Source organism: Nycticebus coucang, chromosome 3 (assembly GCF_027406575.1).
Source record: "Nycticebus coucang isolate mNycCou1 chromosome 3, mNycCou1.pri, whole genome shotgun sequence".
NCBI lineage: Eukaryota > Metazoa > Chordata > Mammalia > Primates > Lorisidae > Nycticebus > Nycticebus coucang.
This window is the reverse complement of record NC_069782.1, coordinates 45,026,088-45,044,648: the sequence shown is the minus strand read 5'-3', so window position 1 is coordinate 45,044,648 and position 18,561 is coordinate 45,026,088. Positions and strand designations below refer to the sequence as shown.

The window sequence follows — 18,561 nt, the reverse complement described above, 5'->3', positions numbered from 1 at the left end:
CTCAGCCAGGCCACTACGCTCTGCCTCTATCTAGGAAGGGGAGGTGAGGCCTGACAACCTCGGGTGCTTGATGGAGGCTGGGGGGGTGTTCACTCAGTTCCAGCCCCGCCCCTGATTGATGTTACTGACAGAACAGAACAACTTTGAGGAAATTTGTTTCTTTCCCTGCTAAATTCCCCTGCAGAAGATAAGCTGTTTTGAGTTCCCAGAGCCTGCACCTCAGGCTCTGTTTTTGCTATTGCAGGTTTGTATTTGGTTACCTGTCAGTTCTAGCCTCCTGTCTTCCTTTGTCTTTAAGCTGATGATCCCCTGAGGGCCAGGTGCGTCTTAGGTTCAGTGAAGCAGTCCTCTGGGTCAGCCCTGCCCTGGGAACTTCCCGACTGTGCACGTGCATTTCTAGTCCCGGCGCTCCACCCAGGCTGGTACTGCCTCAGACAAACCCTTTACTCACAGGGCCTGCATTTCTGTCCCAGATCTGCTCCGCATTGGTTGCCACCTGAGTAGATGCCTGGCCTCCTCTGGTTGCCCAGGGGGTGTGGCTTCGAAATATCCAGGAGTGAGCCTTATTGTTGCTAAAAGACAGCTGCTGCTCTGTGCCTTGGGGCACCACCATTCCGGTGTGGTTCCCTCTCAGCCGACCATCCTTCCCTCACTCTTGTGCCCCAGAGTCAGCACTGACCAGCTGCAGTTTAGGCCCTGTCCACACCCCTTGAGAAATCACCCAAGAATCTGGACTCCTGGGGGACAGGCCTCCAGACCTCAGAGTGAGAGTAGAGGGGAGTGCTGGAAGCTCAGAGTTGCAGGTAGAGAATATATATAGTTTTATCCCTGGCAAGAGAACACTGTGGCACCCTAGTAGGGGAGGTAGGTTCAGTTTTTAGAGGGTCTCTCCTGTGGAGTGTAGTGGGAGGAACTTTGAACTCTGCTTGTTTGTTTGTGGGGCACTCCGAGCTGTTCTCATGGGGGAGGAGACTCCCGTCTGCTTTGTGATGGATTTCGTACCTTTTGTTTGTATCCTTGGGGTGGCAGCTCGCCTCAGCGGGGTTGATGTGCGTTCTTCAACTTTCTCTCTTGGTGTAGCTCAAATCCACCAGGTTACTTGCTAAATTTCTGTCCTTTAACTCTCCTTCCAGATGGGAGCTTCTATGGAAAGCTGGCTTGAGTCAGCCATCTTGTGAAGAATGATTTGTGAGTGGAACCTGGGCAGAGGATTTCTCCAGGAAGGCAAATGGAAAGTACATAGGGAGGAAGATGAACTGCGGCAAAGCCTTTGTTATATGATAGTGATCTCACGGGCTCGTTGGGCATGAGGGCATGTATGTGGCTCGTCCTCAGCAGCCAGTCAAGGTTTCTCTATGGGAAAGTGGAGAGGAACTTGTGGAGCCGCCCTGCCTCCATTTCACTGTACACTGCTCCATGTACAATACATGCAATCGGGCCATTTGTTCTTACCTTGTCCTGTTCTGGCCCGATCCGGACCAATCTAAGAGTAATGGTACTTGGCATTATTTCATTTACCTCTTTCCCCCCTTCCTCCTACCCGGGGGGTGGTGTGAGGCTGCTGTGAAGCCACCGGCATCCTTCTTATGGGGGTGAGGAGGCAGCTGGCACCCATCTCACAATGGCCTACTTAAAGTAAGTGTAGTTTATCATATGTACATTATACCTCAATAAAGTTGATTAGAAAACAATGGATGGCCAAAGCTCAGTGTCCGATCATCTCTGTTTAACACTGTGGTTCTACACCACCAGAGGAGACTGTATTCCTGGAAACAGGGCTACTAATTTGTTGCAGTCAGCGGGCTTTAAAATTGCTGGTGGAGTTACTACCTTCCAGAAATTTCTCTGACTACTTTTTAAATTGCTGTTTTTGTTTTAGTGGATGTAATGATACTAATTGGAATTTTATAAAAGTTCTCTTCCATTCTTTGGCTTATCTCTATTTCTTCTGTGGCCCTGAGGATGAATAAAAGAAGTAAAGCTTTCATCAGTCTGTTTTCTTTCCCTTTTCCCCATTCTATTGCTATTTAAGACCTTGCTCAAGGAGAATAATAAAGAGTGAGCCCTGGGCAGCGCCTGTGGCTCAGTGAGTAGGTTACCAGCCCCATATACTGAGGGTGGCTGGTTGGAACCTGGCCCTGGCCAAACTGCAACAAAGAATGGCTGGGCACTGTGGCAGGCACCTGTGATCCCAGATATTCAGGAGGCTGAGGCAAGAGAATTGCCTAAGCCCAGGAGTTGGAGGTTGCTATGAGCTGTGATGCCATGGCACTATACTGAGGATGATAAAGTGAGACTCTGTCTCTAAAAAAAATGGGACCAGATGGTTTCACGTCAGAATTCTACCAAACCTTTAAAGAGGAATTAGTACCTATATTACTCAACCTGTTCCAAAATGTAGAAAAAGAAGGAAGACTACCCAACACATTCTATGAAGCAAACATCACCCTGATCCCCAAACCAGGAAAAGACCCAGAAGAAAAGAAAATTTTAGACCAATATCACTAATGAATATAGATGCAAAAATATTCAACAAGATCCTAACAAACAGAATCCAGCAACACATCAACAAATTATACATCATGACCAAGTTGGTTTTATCCCAGTGTCTCAAGGCTCATTCAATACATGTAAATCTATAAGTATAATTCAGCACATAAACAAATTAAAAACCAAACACCATATGATTCTCTCAATTGATGCAGAAAAAGCTTCTGATAATATCCAGCATCCCTTCATGATCAGAACCCTTAAGAAAATTGGTATAAAAGGGACATTTCTTAAACTGATAGAGGCCATCTGCAGCAAACCCACAGCCAATATTGTATTGATGGAGTTAAATTGAAATCATTTCCACTCGGATCAGGAACCAGGCAAGGTTGCCCATTATCTCCATTGCTCTTTAACATTGTAATGGAAGTTTTAGCCACCGCTATTAGGGAAGAAAAGGCGATCAAGGGTATCTATATAGGGTCAGAAGAGATCAAACTTTCGCTCTTCGCAGATGATATGATTGTATATCTAGAAAACACCAGGGATTCTTAGAAGTGATCAAGGAATACAGCAGCATCTCAGGTTACAAAATCAACACTCATAAATTGGTAGCCTTTATATATACCAACAATAGTTAAGCTGAAAAAACAGCAAAGGACTGTATTCCATTCACAGTAGTGCCAAAGAAGATGAAATATTTGGGAGTTTATCTAACAAAGGATGTGAAAGATCTCTATAAAGAGAACAATGAAAATCTAAGAAAAGAAATAGCTGAAAATGTTAACAAATGGAAAAACATACCAGGCTCATGGCTGGGAAGAATCAACATTGTTAAAATGTCCATACTATGCAAAGCAATATACAATTTTAATACAATCCTATTAAAGCTCCACTGTCATACTTTAAAGATCTCAAAAAAATAATACTTCATTTTATATGGAATCAGAAAAAAACCTCAAATAGCCAAAACATTACTCAGAAATAAAAACAAAGTAGGAGGAATCACAATACCAGACCTCAGACTATACTATAAATTGATAATGATTAAACAGCATGGTACTGGCACAAAAACAGAGAAGTAGATGTCTGGAACAGAATAGAGAACCAAGAGATAAATCCGGTTAGTTACTGTTATTTGATCTTTGACAAGCCAATTAAAAACATTCAGTGGGGAAAAGATTCCCTAGTTAACAAATGATGCTGGGTGAACTGGCTGGCAACCTTAGAAGACTGAAACTGGACCCACACCTTTCACCATTAACTAAGATAGACTCTCACTGGATTAAAGATTTAAACTTAAGACATAAAACTATAAAAATACTAGAAAAGAGTGCAGGGAAAACCCTTGAAGAAATCGGTCTGGGCGAGTATTTTATGAGGAGGACCCCCCAGGCAATTGAAGCAGCTTCAAAAATACACTACTAGGACCTGATCAAACTAAAAAGCTTCTGCACAGCCAAGAACACAGTAAGTAAAGCAAGCAAACAGCCCTCAGAATGGGAGAAAATATTTGCAGGTTATGTTTCTGACAAAGGTTTAATAACCAGAATTCACAGAGAACTCAAATGTATAAGCATGAAAAGAACAAGTGATCCCATTGCAGGTTGGGCAAGGGACTTGAAGAGAAACTTCTCTGAAGAAGACAGGTGCACAGTCTGCAGACATATGAAAAAATGCTCATCATCTTTAATCATCAGAGAAATGCAAATCAAAACTACTTTGAGATATCATCTAACTCCAGTAAGATTAGCCCATATCACAAAATCCCAAGACCAGAGATGTTGGCATGGATGTGGAGAAAAGGGAACACTTGTACACTGCTGGTGAGAATGCAAATTAATACATTCCTTTTGGAAAGATGTTGAGAACACTTAGAGATCTAAAAATAGATCTGCCATTCAATCCTATAATTCCTCTACTAGGCATATACCCAGAAGACCAAAAATTACATCATAACAAAGATATTTGTACCAGAATGTTTATTGCAGCCCAATTCATAATTGCTAAATCATGGAAAAAGCCCAAGTGCCCATCGATCCACGATTGGATTAATAAATTGTGGTGTATGTACACCATGGAATATTATGCAGCCTTAAAGAAAGATGGAGACTTTACCTCTTTCATGTTTACGTGGATGGAGCTGGAACATATTCTTCTTAGTAAAGTATCTCAAGAATGGAAGAAAAAGTATCCAATGTACTCAGCCCTACTATGAAACTAATTTGGGGCTTTCACATGAAAGCTATAACCCAGTTATAACCTAAGAATATGGGGAAGGGGGAGAGGGAGGGGAGGGAAGCGAGAGGTGGACAGAGGGAGGGTGATTGGTGGGATTACACCTGTGGTGCATCTTGCAAGGGTATATGTGAAACTTAGTAAATGTAGAATGTAAATGTCTTAACACAATAACTATGAAAATGCCAGGAAGGCTATGTTAACCAATGTGATGAAAATGTGTCAAATGGTCTATAAAACCAATGTATGAGGGTGGTGCCTATGGCTCAAAGGAGTAGGGCACCGGCCCCATATGCTAGAGGTGGCAGGTTCAAGCCCAGCCCCAGCCAAAAACTGCAAAAAAAAAAAGTTTGTTAATAAAAAAAAACAGAGTGAACCCTACAGATTCTTAGATTATACAATGAGTTCGAGTCATTGTTTTTAGGGTTAAATCATAAATCATATTTCAGATTCTAATCACTTCATTGTCAATTATTTTCTAGAGTTAATCATTATTTCTCTATTTTTATTTGAGCTGTTTTCTGCTTCTGATTTTTCCCTATATTTTCCATGACCACTTTTTTATAATTAATTTTTAATTAGGTATAATGTTCACAAACCACTTCTTTTCAAAAGGACCTTACCAAAATTAATCTTGAGATATTTTCTCCCATTTAAGTGTGTTTACATATTGTTCAAAAGGTAACATTTTCAACTTTCACATTTAATTTCAATTCTGCCCAAAGTTACCAAGTACTTAGGATTTACTGGAACTGGGAGAATAGAAAGATAAATAACCACCTGCCCTATTTGAATGCATGGTCCTCATCCAGGAAAGAGACAAATAAAAAAGGAATTTAATGAAACTCAGTCCCCCATTAGAGAAGAACATATAAACCAGTGTGAGAACCAGCTGAAAGAACAATTGATTCTCCTTTTTGAGAGATGGAGCAAATGGCTATCAAAACTTGAATCACCTAAATGTGGCCGGGAAGGAAGTACCAGTTTAAATAGAGGGGAATGGCAGAAGCAAAGAATTGGGGTATTTTTGCTTTTGTTGTCTAGAAAAGTTGAATTTGCTCCCATTGTCTGGGATAGGGCCAAGATATTCCAACAAACTTTCCATGATATTTTTGAATTACATGCTAAATTTTCATAAATATTCACAAAGTCAACACATCCGAATTAGCACTAAAAAATGGAGACAAGAGGATTTTCTAAGTTAGTGCCCTGGGCTCTTAGAGTGCCTGGGAGAAGCTCACGTGTGAGTCCCCCAGGTAAATGCCAGCCATCATGTGCATCTTAAAGTGAAAAATGTAGAACCTGGGGTTTATAATATCCAGACCGTAATTCAAAGCACTGTTGACAACATGATAAAGGGAAACATTTTATAATGTGGAGAAAATGACAAAAAGCACATGCAAAGTGCCCATTCACAAGCACAGCATAATTACAACACTGGCATTGGATTTGCTTTCTTTGGTCAATAACCACATCTCTGTGCTCCTCCGGGTGGAGGAGATTCAGAACACTGACCCTTCCATGACTCACATTAGCACAGGAGTAACACAAGACTGGACAAGCAGCCCCAGACCTAAGCATATACAAACCTCAAGAGGAAGGCTCCCCCAAACAGAGAGGCTTCAAACAACACCGTTTATTATTTCTTGATGTTGGTTTGAATTCAGGCAGGATGAAGCTACTCTTTTCCCTCTGCTTCATGTGATTCCATCTGAGATCATTTCTGTGGCTGAATTCCACTGGGAGCTTGGCTGGAGCTGGGGCATGGGAGGCTTTGTCACTCAGGGTAGTGTGACACGCCCTTCAGGGTTCAGCCTGCACTTCCTTACATCATGGTGGCCAGCACAGTTTGGTTCATCTTTTCATCCAACCTTGGCTTTATCCCTTTGGTTAGTTCAGTGATTTTCAACTGGTGTTTGCTGTGAGAGGATCTTAGGTGTGCCTCAAACATTTTTAAAGATCATTAATTAAATTATTTTTGAAAGTTCAATTCTTTTTCTTTTTTACTCTTTTTTTGATCAACATAATTTAAATGTGCTGTGGAAGTTTAACTATAGGTTTAAGTGTGCTGTGAGATAAAAAAAGGTTGAAAAACACTGCTCAATCCATTCCAAAGAAACACGTTTCATAAGACATACTAATACTGTAATCACAGGACTTGGGAGGCTGAGGCAACGGGATGCCCACGCCTGAGTCTGAGGTTGCAGTGAGCTGTGATGATGCCACTGCACTCTGCTCAGGGCATACAGGAAAAATCTGTCTCAGCAAAAGCCCAAAACAAATGAACAAAAAACCACATTCATGAAGTTCTCTCTTGGCCCTCTGCTTACCTTCTTCCTTCTGTCCATCAAAATTCTTATAAAGCTCCTCTCCACTACATCTCACGATGCAGTCTGTATGGCATTTTCCCACACTCTTCAACAGCAGCCCTTGAGTCACTTCTGGGCTCTTTCAGAAAGCTATTTGTCATTCTGTCTTGTGTCATCTTCTGTATGTGCTGTCATTCCATCTTTTGTTTTGCATTTTGTTCAGTGGCTTAGTTCTGGGGAAAGCTTGGTCCTATCCATGAGCACTTACTCTTGGAACTACCTTTGTGTGGTCTTGAGAAGTTCTTCTCTTCAGACATACGTTGTATTTAAATGGCTCAATTTTCATAAGAGAATGTCAACTCAATTTGGACTGACCAGTGAAACATAGGAAATTGAGTATTGTAAAATAATTTGCAACTTCCTGTCAGAGGTTATAACCTAGACATCTCTGCTGCCCAGAACATCTCAAAAGCTCAATGTGTAAAGTGATATATGTATATAGAGAGAATTGCTTGAAGGCTATGGGGTCCTTCCTTTCTCTAGACATACTCAATTTTATTTCTGGATTAAGCCAAACCAAGAAAGAGCTGCAGCCTGAAATCTCAAATACTTTTGTTTTTTAGTCCCCAGAGAATTGCTTTAATGGAATTGCCTCAGAACTCATCCTAGAAAAAGTGCTAGATACCTCATTGCTCAATTTCACTATAGTCACCAGATTGTCAAGGGGAGTGAGTGCCCTGAAGGTGACCATAGGGATTTTCAGTAGCACTTTTTCCTATGACGAGTTCGTGAATTTAATTGTCAACTGCATAAAACAATAGCTCTGATGGCTATTCCAGAAAAAGAGTTCCAAAATTGCTTTGAAAGGTGGACTAGGTGCTGGCACCCATGCATAGCTTCCCAATGGGTGTACCCTGAAGGTGACTGTAGTGATATTCAGCAATGAAGTATGTAGCACTTTTTCTAAGATGAGTTCGAGAACTTAATTGTCAGAACTCGTATGCCATTGGCTTTCATTTTGGTAGACATTATGAGGAAAAGCCTGTTAAATTTTTTTTTTTTGCTAATAAATTTGAAAATCAAGATGAAATAGGTGATTTTCTAAAAAAAAGATAAATTATCAAAATTGACTCAAGTGAAATTAAGAAAACCTGAATAGACCAATGATCATGGAGGGAATTGTAAGGAATAACAGATATTTATTCCCCTCCAGAGCTAAGCTCACTTTTTAAAAATTTACCAAGGGTCTCTCCCTCCTCCCTCCACCCCACATTTTGTTAGTACGACACCTTCCTTTGAGGGTGGATTCTCCCCAACATCAACTATATGATACTATGACAGCAGCAGTGACAATACACTGACTCCTTACCACAGGAATTAAACCTGTGTCTGACCATAGTAGGATATGAGACCTTGTAACATTGATCCAAGGTGGGGCATGTGACCCAGTGGTTTAAAACAACGGAGGTTTATTTTTTACTACTCTATCAGGGTTAGCTGGGGATTTGGGGTTTCCTCCATCAGCGATACAGATTTTCAGAGTGTCAACCACCTGGAACATTTCTTAATGACCCATACAAGAGGAAAGAAATGCAGAAGATCATGTTCTATCACAGCTATGATATGCACAATCTCCAACTCACATATTGTTGGCCAAGGCAAGTCACGTGGCTGCATCTAACTTTTAAAGGTTGATTAGGAACAATCTAACTTTCACCCTAGAAATAGAAAGAACTGCAATATTTTGCAAACAGTCCTAATGATTACCAGAGAACTGTTTTCTGTTCAAAAATTATTTGGTTCACTCTCCCTTCTGCTTTCAAAATATGACAGCCCCTTTTCCAAGGGAGAGTACTCAAAATTCCCGTGGTGTAACAAGGCCAGACTCAAAGTCTAGCATTTCTCTGTGATGTGTTACGGTTTCTTAATCAGGACGGAAGGAATACCTAATAGTCATGGGGCATCAGGCCTAGATGTGGCTTCTTTTGATCTGGAGACTCATAAATTAAAATGTTACCCATCCCTCACATACTCAACATACTTGTACACAGGGATTAGACCACTCAATAAACATTTTCAGTGGACAGGAAAAGAGCTCCTTTTCTGGAAGTGGGGATTACTCCTTGATTGAATCCTGATTTACCTCGCTTCATCTTTATCTTTCATTGTTCCTAGCTTCCACCTCTAAGAAATCCTTCCTTTTCTATTGTTCTCTTTGGCTGCATCTGAAATGGGCAGCAGGGACTTTGTCCTTTACTGAAACAAGTGGCTTTATCAGCCCATTTCCTGTCAATAAAAGATTTGGCTCCATGGTTACTTTAAATACAGAACAGTCATAATCATTTTTAGTCCAGGCTAGTGGTACTTTTGCAGTATAAATATATGAAAAACATTGATGGCTTCTTTTCTATTCGGATTCAGTCAGCTCCAGATACCAATAGGTATAACCACAATTCTTTTCTGGACATAATTCTCCTATTTGCTATATGCCTTGTTTATTTCACCTTGTGTCAAATGATTTCGCATCTATATGGCATGAATTTTCATCTTTTCTTGAGCCAAAATTTTTGTTCACTGCTAATCTTCCATTTCTTAATTGAATGCTAAATATGTATTTTTAAATATAGCAACACTTCAGTATAAGCTATACCTTCCCATATCAGGTAGGATAGACAAGGTTAACTGTAGTAATAAACAATCTACAAATTTTGGTGGTTTAAGACAGCAAAGATTTATTTCCCACTTACACTGTGTATATCCCAGGTTAACTGTGGGCTCTGTTCTCTGTCGTCATCGCCCAGGGACACAGGCTGTCAGATGTTCTGTTCTCTGGAACAGGACAAGTGGCCACGTCAGAAGAAAGGTCATGTGGAAACCCATGCATAGGTGCTTAAAGCTTCTGTCCTGAAATGACCCTTGCCACTTTTATTCACATTATTGTATGACTTACTCACAAGGCAAGTCACAACTAATTTTAGAGGGTGAGGGAATTAAATTCTACCATGTGTACCATGATAGAAAAATGGACTATCTGTGAACACATCCAGTGAATAACACACAGAGACAGGCTTGGCACCTGTGGCTCTGTGAGTAAAGGCGCCAGCCACATACACCGAGGCTGGCGGGTTCGAACCCAGCCAGGCCCACTAAACAACAGTGACAATTGCAACCACAAAATAGCCAGGCATTGTGGTGGGTACCTGTAGTCCCCAGGAGGGGGACTGAGGCAAGAGAATCTCTTAAGCCCAAGAGTTTGAGGTTGCTGTGAGCTGTGATGCCACAGCACTCTACTGAGGGTGACATAGTGAGACTGTCTAAAAAAAAAAAACAAAAAACAAAAAGCCTCACAAAGACAGCAGCAACATTATTTGTGGATTTTACTGAAAATGTGTCAGAGACCAGAGGAATTATATCATATGGTGTACAGAATTTTGCTAGAAAATTCCTCATCTGAAATTTCTCTTCTCCGTATTGCCTTAATGCTCTTCCCTCACGCAGCATCCAGACTCCCTGGCTCCACTCCAGCCTCCTGCTTTCTGTTTGGTCTTAAAGTTCCATGATCCTTCATCATGGAAGACAAATTCCATTATCCTTATTTATTTTGTGTACATTCCCTTAAGATCTGATATACGACCTCAAGAGACTTACGAAGCTTTTCTTCTGAATAAATACAGTGCTTTCTCTCATAAGAAATCTGGTGAATGCAATTTTCTCCATCTTATTACATTAATGATATGTTAGTAAGTCAAATATAGCATTACCAAGTAGGTGTTATTCCAGAAATGAAAGATGGTTTAGCGTAATGTATTATTTTAATATCTTATGTTAATAGATAAAAAAAGAATTTCTATATGTTCATCTGGATCTGCTATGTCTAATGTGGTAGACACTAGACACATGTGCCTAGTAAAATTTAAATAGTTGAAATTAAATTTAAAGAATTTGGTTCTTCATTCCAATTAGCCACATTAGAAGTGCTTAATAGATACGGGTGGCTAGTGGTAACAGCACTAATACAGCTAAAGAATGTGTCCACCACTGAGGAAAGTTCTCCTGGATATTTCTGTTATCAATAAATGTTGAGGAGTCATTTGATGAAAGTAATAACTTTTAGTAAATTAGAGTTAGAAAGAAACATTCTTGGATTGCGCAGTGGCTCATGCCTGCAATCCCAGCACTCTGGGAGGCTGAAGCAGGTGGTTTGCCTGAACCCAGGAATTTCAGGCCAGACTAATCAAGATCAAGACCCCGTCTCTACTAAAAATAGAAAAACTAGCTGGGCATTGTGCATGCACCTGTAGTCCCAGCTACTTGGGAGGCTGAGGCAAGAGAATCACTTGTCTAAGACTTTGAAGTTGCTGTGAGCTATGAGGCCACTGTACTCTACCAAGGGTGACAAAGTGAGACTCTGTCTCAAAAAAAAAAAAGACTCTGTCTCAAAATTAACAACAACAACAAAAAGGAAACATTCTTAAATTGAGAAAGAGTAAAAATAAAAACCAATGGTAAATAGAATAGATAGTAAAAATGCAAGTGGCACTCTATTACATTCAGGAAAAAGAGTGGCAATTGCTTTCAAAATTGTGTCCATTAAGATTAGGTTTAATAAAAAAACAAGTTTATTTCTCTCTCTTTTCAAGAAAACTGCAGAAAGGCAGTTAAAAGGAATCCTAATCTATGGCCCCTTCAGGGATCCAGCTTCATCTAGAACTCGTAAGGCGTGTTTCTCATGCTCATATTTCAAGATAACCATTCAAATTCCAGGTGCCACATCTGTATTTGTCAGAAGGATGGAGGCCAATGTGGTATCTGCTGTTTTTTAAGAATGTTCACGGAAGTTACCATGTGATACTTTGGCTGTCCAGTAATTGGTCACATGGCCACACTTTGTTGCAAGGAATGCTGGAAACTGTAACCTTTATTCTGGGTATCCATGTGCTTATCTAAAATTTAGAGTTTTCTATAAACAAAAATGACAATACATACTAGGGGACACATGATACTATTTTTTCTGTTTTGCCATGTTATTTAATATTGTTCTGGAGGTTTTAATCAAAGCAACAAAATACAAAAACAAAGATATACAAATATTAGAAAGATATGCAATTGTGTTTCTCTTCAGATGATATAATTAAGTGCTCCAAAATCTGCTAGAATCAACTTACACTTATTAGAGATGAATAAGAAAATTCAGTAAGATGTGGGAAATAAGATACAGAAATCAAGAGTTTTTCAATTGATGTTTTAACCTAAGAGAGACAGAAAACAAAATGAAAAGATACGGAAATTAAGCATAATGCCTGTGGATAAATTTAGCAAGAAATGTGTGCAACTTACATAATAAAAGCAGTAATATTTTGTTGTAGGATATAAAAAGAAGATCGAGGTAAATGAAAAATTTTGGCCTGTTCTTGGATGAGTCAGTGTTGTCAAGATATCCGTTCTTCCCAGATCTGTACGTTTCACATCATGTAATCCCTCCCACTCAAAATACATTTTTCTACTTGGTTAAGTTAATGATGAAATTTATGTTAGTGATTGATGGTGTCAAGAAAACTTCAAAGTGTACTATAAAGCTAGGGTAATTAAAAATGTGATACCAGCTGAGAGATTGATGAGGACAGGGTAGACGAGGCAGATGAGGACGGCATAGTGCACAGATTCTGGAACTACACTGCCAACGTACAAATCACAGCTTTGCCACTTATCAGCTTGTGATCTCAGGCAACTTTTTATGCTTTTTGTATTTTGAATTTCTCCTCTATAAAGCGGGGATAATGCTTTCCATACTGTATAGAGTTGCTATTTAGAGCAACGCCCAGCTTATAAACACTGTGAAAGTGTTAGCTATTGTTAATGCCAGAACTCAATATATACTAAAGGTGACATTAAAATCACTGGGGAATGAAAGTACTGTTTAATGCATGGTGTTGGGCCAACTGGTTTACCATTTGGAAAGAAAGGAAAAAACAAAAGAAATGGAAATGAAGGAAAGAAAAGAAAGAAAAGGGAAGAAAGAAAGAAAAAAGAAGACTATAAGCACTCTAGCTTGAAGGATATAGATTGAATATTTAATTCTAAAAATCTTAATAAAAGAATGAGAAAAACAAAGAAGAATTTAAAAAGTATTCTGGGAGTGTGGAAGGTCTTTTGATATCCTTATTTTTAGCATGATTCTCGTACAACAAGCCATAAAAGAAAACATTGTCAGATATGACTGCTAATCACAAAGGGAGCTGAGACAGGATAAAGGGTGGTGGTGGGGGTGTGGTAGGAGGCAGTGGTCAGGCAGGCGAGAGCAGCTATGTCAGAGAAATTTCTGTCAGACTGAACATGGGGGCTCATGCCTGTAATCCCGGCATTCTGAGAGGCCCAGGTGGGTGGATTGCTTGAACTCAGGAGTTGGAGATCAAGACCCCATCTCTACTAAAAGTAGAAAAACTAGCACGGGGTCGTGGGGGGCGCATATAGTCCAGCTACTTGGGGGCTGAGGCAAGATCGCTTGAGCCAGGTGCTTGAGGTTGCTGTGAGCTATGATACTATGGCACCCAGGGTGACAGAATGAGACTGTCTAAAAAAAAAAGAGAGAGAGGAAAGAAAAATTTATGTAAATAAAATAGACATCTTTATGTATAATTTCTTTTGTACATTGTGCTGCATCTATGGTTTAGGTTTCTTTTTTGAAATGCTGTTCTTTGGCAGCAGAAAATATCAAGGCACATAACAGCTTTTACTTTTTAATTACCGGAAATATTTAAGTAAGCCTCTTTTAAATGATTGCTTTTTCTTTGAACCACGTATTCAATAGATATGTATTGCTTTAAAAATTAGATGATAATGATGGGGAAACATAACGGCTATACATCAAATGCATAAGATAGCAAGATGACAGCACCTCGGCTGTTCCAGATTCTTAATTGGAATGGGTTGTTTTGATAGGAGGAAGACACAGCAATATGTTTTTTTTTTTTAAACTTCATAATTGTTTTATAACACACATTTCATCTGATGGAAATAACCAATACAACTGTCTGTTTTTAGCTTTATAAAATATTGTACACTTAGAAAATTACATGAATATCGCAAAAAGGGCAGAGCCTGACACTGCATTGACTGTACATTGGTCATGACGATAATGACAGCCATAAAAATGTAGACTCACAAGGTATAGTTTTTATGTAAAAAATATAGCAGCTTGAAAATTAGTTGGCAAATTAGCTACTGACTTTTTAATTTAGAGACATTAGGATTTATTGTGTCATTTTGTCTGTTACCCAGGTTGTGCAATATTTAAAGCTTCAAGTTAAAACTCGGTAAGGTGCACAGATGCTGATATAGAATGTAAGATCATCATTATAGAAAAAATTGTATTACTCGGATTTTTTTCTTCTCCTAAATGCCTGGGTTTGAATCCCAGGTGAAATATTAATGGACTTCTACATGTCACTTCAAAATGCTTTTTGAGAATGACTAGAACATCAAAGTGACTGTAGCTACTAATAAGTATTTTCTTTAGCTGCGCAACATAAAAGAAGCTCATTTCTTTTTTTAACAACATAGAAGTTATAAGAAAGGCACCTTTGTATATTTGATATCTTCTGATTTATGAAAGGATACAACAAATTCAGTCCTCCCCCGACCCTCCCAGGATGAGCTCTTCATAATTTATTCCCTTTGAGTTCCAAAGGAAAGGAATTAGGTGCCCTATGTTGCTAATTAGAACTGCTAGTTTATTAATGCCACCCTGAGAAGCATGGCTTCTCCCAACCCCCATCCAAACAAAAGTAGACATTCTCAAGTGACAAGGCCATCGTATCCGCCCCTCTCACTCCATCCTCTTCCAAATCAAGTTTTACAGTTTGGGTCCCACCATGGTAAAACTGTGGCAGTTGCTACTGTTTTTGTGTTGGGAGAAGTTTCCATTTGTTGACATTTCAAATCCGCTTCCCCGGCTCAACACCCTTGAAGTGGCATACAGGTCATTATTCAGAGGCTCTGTTTGTTGTGGTCATCTCCACTTTTTCAAGTACATGGAGGTATATGAATGTGAACACTTCTCCTTTAATTCATGTCTTTAACCTTTCTCCAAATAATAAACGTCAGGGTAGGCAATTAACCTCCTGATACCCAGCTTTCCTTAGTGTAGGTACTTTCTCCATATCTCTCCTGCAGAATCTCTCATGGGGACTGCTTAATCTCTCCCAGGGGCTGTAAGGCGGAATTGGGTTCTCCAGTATTGTGTTAACCCTGGAAAATCATCTTTCACCTTTAAGCCAAGCCCCTTTCTATTTGTACTCTGCCTTCTGTCTCCACCATATCTGACCTCCTTCTGACTGTCAGTCAGTCTAGGTCATTCCTCCTCATGTGTCGAGAGTGTGAGTCTATGGATTACAGTCTTCCAATTTGTCATTGTGGATGACAAATTCAACGCTTTACTCTCCAAGGATCTTGACGTGCCTATGCTCCAGGAACCCACACAGCCACCTGCTGGGTCCAATCAGCAACACCTTTGAAATCTTTAACTCAGTGTTTGCACCAGACTTCAATCACCCCTTACTGACCGGTGCTACTTCTCTGTCTTTGCTGTTCTTTTATCCTATCCTTTCAATTCAGTCCTTCCTCGTAGTCCTAACAATTCTAAATCTCTTCTATATAAAAATAACTTCATTTCTTATCAAAAGTTAACCCACTGACTGGATTTTTATATCTTCTATTCCCATCTCAATCAAATAGCTCACAAGAATTATCTTTATTTTCTGCCATGAATCATTCTTTTTTTTTTTTCTTCCAGATTACTATGGGGGTACATTTGATTTGGTTATATAGTACCTTGACTCACTCTTTGGAAGTCAGGCAACTGATTCCACCAAGTTAATGAGATTGCCCTAGGCTCCAGCTCTCAGTCCTCCATTGATTGGCTCTCAGGCCTCCATTGATCAGCTCTCAGTCCTCCATTGATCGGCTCTCGGTCCTCCATTGATCAGCTCTCAGTCCTCCATTGATCGGCTTTCGGTCCTCCATTGATCAGCTCTCGGTCCTCCATTAATTGGCTCTCAGTCTTCCATTGATCGGCTCTCAGTTGTCCTCCAATGGCCTGTTTTCCGACTTCAATGTGGTTAATCTCTCAGTAGCATCTGGCCCACAGTTAAATTTTCTTCCTTTCACTTTTATGGAACAATTCTCTCAGGGGTGTCTTGTGATTTCTTTCCAGTTTCTGTGGTCAGTTCCTTCTTTTGTTCTCACCTTAAAATGTAGGTAATCTGGTTCTTCTCTTCTCTTTCTTTCTTTTTTTTTTTTTTTGAGACAAAGTCTCACTGTGTTGCCCTGGGTAGAGTGCCATGGTGTCATAGCTCACAGCAACCTCAAACTCTTGGGCTTAAGTGATTCTCTTGCCTCAGCCTCCCAAGTAGCTGGGACTACAGGCGCCCACCACAACGCCTGGGTTTTTTGTTGCAAATTGTCGTTGTTGTTTAGCTGGTCCAGGCCAGATTTGAACCTGCCAGCCTTGGTGCATATGGCCAGCGCCATAACCACTGTGCTACAGGCTCTTTTTATAAGTCCTAACACTGGACATATCCTTCCTAGGGACTTCCATGTATAGGCTGAAGATTCATGAACTCTAAAGAGAGGAGTGAATGAATGATTACTTTTTAAATAATATACTTTGTCTCAGGAAATGATGTGAAATTGTTAATAAGAGTACAAAAAATCTACTAAGTAGCACAAAAATAAGTATGAGGTAAAAGAACAAAGGGCAAAATCAAAATATAATTCAAGAAGAGTAGAGTTAAATATACTGCAAATCCCAAATTTGGTTCTAAGCTTTTTTTGAAGACAGTGAGAAGAGGGTGAGATCTCTTCACTGTTACACAATCCAAAATGTCCATAAGACACACAATCCATCTGTTTAAAAATACAACTATTTTTGCTATGTAGACGAGCAAATTTCTCTCAGGGTGCAGTGAGGAAGATTCCAGATGATTTAAATCACATCCTCAGTGCCATCCTTCCAGGAGATGCACACATGAGTACTCAGAGTTTGTATCTTTGTTTTTTTGAATGAATGTTTAATTAAACATCTAGAAAATATAACATAGTAGCAACTGCATTCATCATTAAATTTAGCATTCATAAACTAAATCAGATTACATTTGTAAATAATTTGAAAATTAGATTTACTCAAATCACAAAATTTGCCAAGTATGCCAATGATTGCCAAGAGTTCAAGCTAATCATAAATACATAAATATCATAAATGTGAAATTTCTTAAAGCCAACTTGAAGCCAAATAATTTCAAAAGAGAAAACTTTCCATTTTTTTTAGCAGTTTCTTCTTCTTCTCCTTCTCCTTCTTCTTCTTCTTCATGTGACATGAAGATACAAAAAAAGCCTGTCGCCGTGAGCGAGGCCTTGAGACTCTGGGCCGGCCGTAGAGGTGGCAGAGTAACTGCTACTGATGGCTCAGATTGGTGTGTTTCAGGCCTAAAGCATGTTACACTGTCTGGGGGATCCTTGGAACGGCTTCTCTGAGGAAAGGACACTTGAACAAACAGACCTGAATGACAAGAAGGTGGCTCGTTAGATTTTTAACAAAGAAAAGTTATAGTTAAGAGGAAACAAAGCAGAAAGAGTCTCGAATATGTTCCCACCCAGGGGAGTGACCTGATCAAATTTGTTTCAGACTTTTGCCGTCTAATAGTACAGTAGCCACTTGCCACAGGGCCTAGGAGCACTCCACTGTGGCTATTGAGACTGTGAAATGGAACTTTATGTTTTACTTCTTATGAATTAGTATTTAAATTAAAAAATGAGTGCTTGCTTCGGCAGCACATATACTAAAATTGGAATGATACAGAGAAGATTAGCATGGCCCCTGTGCAAGGATGACACGCAAATTCGTGAAGCGTTCCATATTTTTACATGGATAGAACTGGAACATATTCTTCTTAGCAAAGTATCTCAGGAATGGAAGAAAAAGTATCCAATGTACTCAGCTCTACTATGAAGCTAAATTATAGCTTTCACAGGAAGGCTATAACCCAACTATAGCATAAGACTATGGGGAAAGGGCCAAGGAAGGGGAAGGGGGGGAGGTTTTGGTGGAGGGAGGGTAATGGGTGGGGCCACACCTACCGTGCATCTTAGAATGGGTACAGGCGAAACTTACTAAATGCAGAATACAAATGCCTGCATACAGTAACTAAGAAAATGCCATGAAGGCTACGTTGAACAGTTTGATGAGAATATTTCAGATTGTATATGAAACCAGCACATTGTACTCCTTGATTGCACTAATGTACAAAGCTATGATTTAACAATAAAAATAAATAAATTAAAAAATAATAATAAATAAATTAAAAAATGATTTGCAAATTGAGCTCATGGAAGACTTTGAAGTATGTTGGGAATAGCAGGAATAATGTGAATCTGCATTCTTCAACTGCAAACTTTATGAAACATAAAAAACCAGTTCAACTATTTCCAAGGAGCACATACCCTTTTATAGATGTGCTGTAAAACAAAT

At 39.6% G+C, this 18,561-nt stretch overlaps 1 non-coding gene across 1 annotated transcript; it reads left to right on the top strand.

Moving 5' to 3' along the window:
* The first annotated feature begins 17,848 nt into the window (after positions 1 to 17,848).
* On the top strand, positions 17,849 to 17,955 carry LOC128582670 (U6 spliceosomal RNA). Its single transcript, XR_008379117.1, has one exon. It is a non-coding gene; the product is annotated as a U6 spliceosomal RNA (small nuclear RNA).
* The last annotated feature ends 606 nt before the right edge of the window (positions 17,956 to 18,561 follow it).